This window comes from Etheostoma spectabile, chromosome 7, assembly GCF_008692095.1.
Source record: "Etheostoma spectabile isolate EspeVRDwgs_2016 chromosome 7, UIUC_Espe_1.0, whole genome shotgun sequence".
Lineage (NCBI taxonomy): Eukaryota > Metazoa > Chordata > Actinopteri > Perciformes > Percidae > Etheostoma > Etheostoma spectabile.
Window position 1 is genome coordinate 6,763,642 of NC_045739.1, and position 5,236 is coordinate 6,768,877.

At 40.1% G+C, this 5,236-nt stretch overlaps 1 protein-coding gene across 3 annotated transcripts in view; it reads left to right on the top strand.

Moving 5' to 3' along the window:
- Positions 1–1,661: 1,661 nt before the first annotated feature.
- The window catches only part of LOC116692914 (eukaryotic translation initiation factor 4B1), a 38,987-nt gene continuing 35,412 nt past the window's right edge, over positions 1,662–5,236 (top strand). Inside the window, exon 1 of one of the 3 annotated variants that reach the window (XM_032521519.1) lies at positions 1,662–2,009. The gene's annotated coding sequence lies outside the window, so the exon portion shown is untranslated. The remainder of the gene's footprint in view (positions 2,010–5,236) is intronic. The other 2 variants (XM_032521515.1, XM_032521516.1) reach the window with 2 other exon arrangements.

Consider the following 5,236-nt stretch of genomic DNA (forward strand, 5'->3'; position numbering starts at 1 on the left):
TGTGAATTACAGCCACCGCTGGCTGTCCCAAACTATGAATGCTTTCCTTATTCAGGCCCAGGTTTATTAAAGTTTTGGATTATGCATGCGACCTTGGAGGCAGCGTCTCATCTGATTTTTATTCACTATTTTGCCATTATGAAAGTTCCAGACACAATGAAGAATAAATACAGAGGCTATTATGAGGAGCATGTTAATAATTTATAATAGGATGATGCTTTGGTGAAGAAATACTGGGTGCCAGAATCCCAGTTGGTGTTATTCTAACACTGGCCGCTTGTGGGCAGTCGTCTGTGAGGTCAGTTTTAATTGAATGGGTGCCTTTACAGGTGCCTCAAGCCAGTCACAAGATGGGATAATACAGGATATTAGGTAGGTTTCCTTCAAAATAAATGCATTGAATTAGTTGAAGATTCTCTCCAATAACTGTGGCCTGTTGTACGACTGTGAAAATGCATTTTGTAAAAAGAAAAACATTCTTTTTTATGTGATCAATATAATATCTTAGTGCTTCTATAATCTCTAGAATTATAATTAGTTTAGATCCATAAATTGGAAACAGATGAGAGGTTGGGGCAGGTATGAGGTAGGCCATTATAATATAATGTGTCATTACGTTAAAATTTTGTTTTGATAAATTTAGTTTTACTAAGTAAAACAAGATTTCTGAAAACAATGTGTCAGCTTATTTAAATAAAAATTGTACCTGCATGCCTGTATTAATGCTAGCTAGGTTATTTCTCAGTATCTGCCCGTAGCTAAGGACTTTAAACAGGAGAGCTTGTGCCATTACTTCTTTCTGTTGGGTAAAGTTATTTAAAATGGACCAGAACGTGTAATGGTCTGATATGACCAGGCTAATAATTGCAAATAATAATGTGCAATTAAAAAAAGTCACAAATGAATGCATTTGGCAAAAAAACAAATGTGCCAAACAACCAAATAATGCAAACTTAAACATATTTAACTTGTTAGCAGAAACAGCAACATGACCACAGGCATTCCTTTAAAGTAATTTTTTCAGCAATTGTTGAATGTAAATATACATTTTGCAGGTTTATTGTAGCCCCGGTTTGTTGTTATACTGAATGTCTGGTTGTTGGCTGGCTCAACGTTTGGCTTTCTTTGCTGGTGACTCATTAAGGTTATAAAGCAGTTAGCTGGTGTTAGAAGTTACCGAGAACTGTAGCTATAAGCAAACTGAAACAGAGTTCATTGCATTGAAAATATTTAAAATTATTTAATCAATATCAGAACACTTTATAATTTATTTTGCAATATTGATTTAATCCGTGCCAGCCTTAGTTCTTCGCTGAAAGTGTCTGAAAGCTGCAAAAGAAATGTTCATCGTCATTGATATTTACAGTAAACCTTATAACATTAAATGCCAATAAACCTGTAGGCCTGTGTAAAGTATTGTTTAGGTTTTCCCAGTTGCATGTGTTTATAATTGCTATTGATATGTTTGCAATGTCCTCATTCGAGATCATGCCTTTTTTTTTTTGCTTGCTGTTATTGAGGTCTAATCCTCTTTTTTTCAGATTTGTTTCCTAACATGAACAAGTTTAACGTTCGTTTGATCATGAGCGTTTTATTTTGAAAGCCAGTTCCGGAAACCAATCTAGTTAATCTGTCTAATTTGACAGTGGTTTCAGTCACATGGTGCTGCGTTACCGAGAGCTGATGGAGCCAGATGAGAGAGGCAGGAGGCGAGCCCCTCCGGTTGCGCGTCAGCATCCCCTCAAATAGGAATCCGCTGCTGTCACTCCTGCCCCACATACTGAGAGACGGCCGCCTGGAACCCTGAAACAACAGTCTAAAGCGAATTTCACTTGGCATGCAGCTGTTTTTGCATGTGATGCCAAAGAAGAAGAGTCAGGGGAGGCTGTGAGAAGGCTGGAGCCTGGCAAAGAATGATAGTGAGGATCAAAGCGCGCTGTCCCAGGAGAACTCATCTGAAGAGCTGGCCGCGAGAGACCGGGATGCTCCTCTAACGCACCAGGAGGCCAGTGAGTACATTACATCTGATCCCTTTCATTTTTTGTTCGACTTTCGTGACATCTGGACAGTTTTGGACCGTTCAGCGTACCTGTCCCTCTTTATCGCTTCTGAATTATTCCCTACTCGATCCCACCTGTCTGATCAATTATTCATAGGCTCCTTAGTAAAGTGCACCATAACCGGTTGGTCAGCGATGTGTGAAAGTTGCCTTGCTAATTTGGAAATGGTGCACTTTCCCACCCTGCAACACCCTTAACTCTGCATGCGCGCATCACGGTTTAACATCATGCAGGGTGGGAGATTGGGAGGTCGTTCGTGTTCCCTTTAAAGTTTTGATTAGAGTGAACATGTGTTGCACATTGCGGCCACTGTGTCGGTGCAAGGCTAATTAATAAAGCTTTTGTGAGGGATCTCCTATCACAGACACTCATCATTAATCCGCTGATGGCCCAGAGGGCGTGGGTTGCTGTACGTGATGATAAGGGAAAGGCACCAGTCACAGCAGGGTTGATTATTATGGACGCAGAACTGATGAACTCAGAGACTGTAAGGTGCACAAGAGGAGAAGCAGACATATCAAACAGAATCAGAAGTTTTCATGTTTCATTTTAACCATTGATTGGTGACAATGAGGATGACTTGTTTTACCAAAATAGTTCAAGTTTTGTCTGTTAAAATACACATTTGTCTTAAATTTAAGGTTGTCTAGTAGCTTGAAATGATTGCTAAGTAGTTAAGCAGTTTTAATCATTGCCCCAACTATTTCTACAAATCACTCTGTAATGATTTTCTCACCTGTAGTGAAGCGCCCGCTGTGCTGCTGAAGGTGTGGGTGTGACTAGAACTTCTCTAGCAGGCTCAGTGCATGTAGATGAATGAAATCCACTTACTATGCAGCAAGGGTTCCCATCTCCAGTGTGTGTGTGTGTGTGTGTGTGTTTGCGTGCTTGCTTGCGTGCATGTGTGTGTGTGTGTGTGTGTGTGTGTGTGTGTGTCCATGTGCGTGTGTGTTTCACCTCATTACACTCATTGTGTTGACTTAAGCAGGAGGGTCACCCCTGAGGCGAGTTCTCCTGCCTTATTGAGGAGTGATGCCCTGAATTACACCACACTCGCCCTGATTGCAGTACAGGAGCACACTAGGAGAAGCATTTCAGCTAAAGTTAACGACTGTTATTTTTGACTGAAGCATCACGTATGATGTATGTTTCCTGGTACAGAAAAAGTAAAAAGTCAGTGCATTATACAACCACCAGTATAAAGCTGTCCCCCACTCACTACAAGTGTTGTTTTGTTGAGAGGTGCTTAACTCATGGATCTCGTATATTTCAAATTTGTGATTGAGCTCCAGTGCTGGTTCGAATTCTGGGCAATTATGTTCACAGCATGCCCACGCGCACTTTGTACAGGAGCTCCTCTATTCTTGGTTGTTCTACAAACTGACAAAAAAAACTCGCTCCTTTACAGCCTGTGTACTGCATTTCTCCTGAGGCGTTCTCAATATTCTCCCTGTGTATGTATTAAACATCAAGCATGTTGAACTGCAGGCACGGGCCGAGCACTTTAAGGCAGACTCAGTCTTCTGTGGAGGGTGACAGAACAGTCAGATGGCCCCCACAGGGCAGAGAACAATTCCTGCTGCTGATGCACCCAAGGCGACAGGACTGGAGCACTATTTTCTCCCTCCCTCCCTCCCTTCCTTCCTCCCTCCCCTCTCATCCACCTTCCATCCCATCATCCCTTCCCACCTTCATCTCATAGAAAAAAAACACACTCTCTCAGGTTCATTTGCACATCTGCACCACAGCTTGTGTGCTCTGTCTACCTCCCTCTCGTCTGCTTCTCATACATGCCTACATATATGAAACATGCATATATTGTCTGTCAAAAGAGTAACATCTCTGAGTGGCTGTTTAGGTCACATATCCTACCTGCTCTCTCCCACACTATACCTATACTTTCCTGTACACACTATATCATCTCAATCCCCATGCATGATTTCTTGTTCTCATTATTATAATCTATTCTCTCCCATCTATTCTCTCAACACCCATATGCTCAATTTCCACTTTAGCATCCACTTTAATATATTGCAGTCCAAAATGATGCCTGCAATCTTCAGTTTTTCTTTACACTGTGATAGAGGTGCTAATTAAAGGATATGTTTCACCACTGAAGTCATAGTTAGTGATTGTGTTGTACTCGACTGCTTATAATCGGGAGGTGTTTCTAATATTCTGGCCATTTCATGTATGGAAATAGGGAGGACAAAATGACCACAGTAATAAACATACAATTTAATTCACTAATTTCCAACAATGTCAACAAAGAGCAAACATTATTTACTCAGTAAAGGTAGAATTTATTGCAGAGCTGTTGTAGTGAATTGCAGTGGATTGTACAGGTGCATCGTATAAGGTGTCCTTTATTTATTTATTTGTACATGCTGTCACAATGTGTAAAACACAGTACTATTCTTTCTTACAGCCTTACCTTTAAAGTCACATGGTACTACAAACATGTTTAGACTAAAAGCGAAGCAAATTTTAGAGGGTGTGCGATTACATACATAAAATACATATAAACTGACGCAAATTATGACTGTACTTCGTAAAACATACGGAACCAAGAAGAAAAAACAGTGAAAGTGGAGGAAAATAATAGAAAGAACTGGGGTTTGTGGTACGTTTTGAGATTATGAGTTCTCACACAAACTTACATGTATCGGTTCACTCTTCACACTTATAGTCGTACATATATGTTGCTAGCTAGCAAAGATGCTACACTGGCTTTTTTTGGGAGATACACACACAGGAGAAAATAGTAATATGCTGTGTGCGATTGAGAAAAGTCTATGTGTAGAAAAGAATAATAGTATACTGTATCTAAAGAAAATGACAGCTAACTTTATGTCACATAGAATAGCTGTGTGTATATGTGAGACAGCGTTTGATTCAAATGTCAGTAGTATTGCACAATCATGGTACCATTGACCTTACTATTGTTTGAATAAAGCTTAGTTAATTTAAAGTTGTCCTAAATGCTGTTTGGCATGATTTAAATTATCATTGAAGCCTTAACATTGCTCGAAATACCACTTGGAAGGTTACAGGCTTTTTCAAGAAGGCTGTAAGCCAATCAGAAACTGAGGATTTAAACTGCCTTCATGATCTTCATGATCAATGAATGATCAATTCCCACGCAGTAGGTTATCACACACACACACACACACACA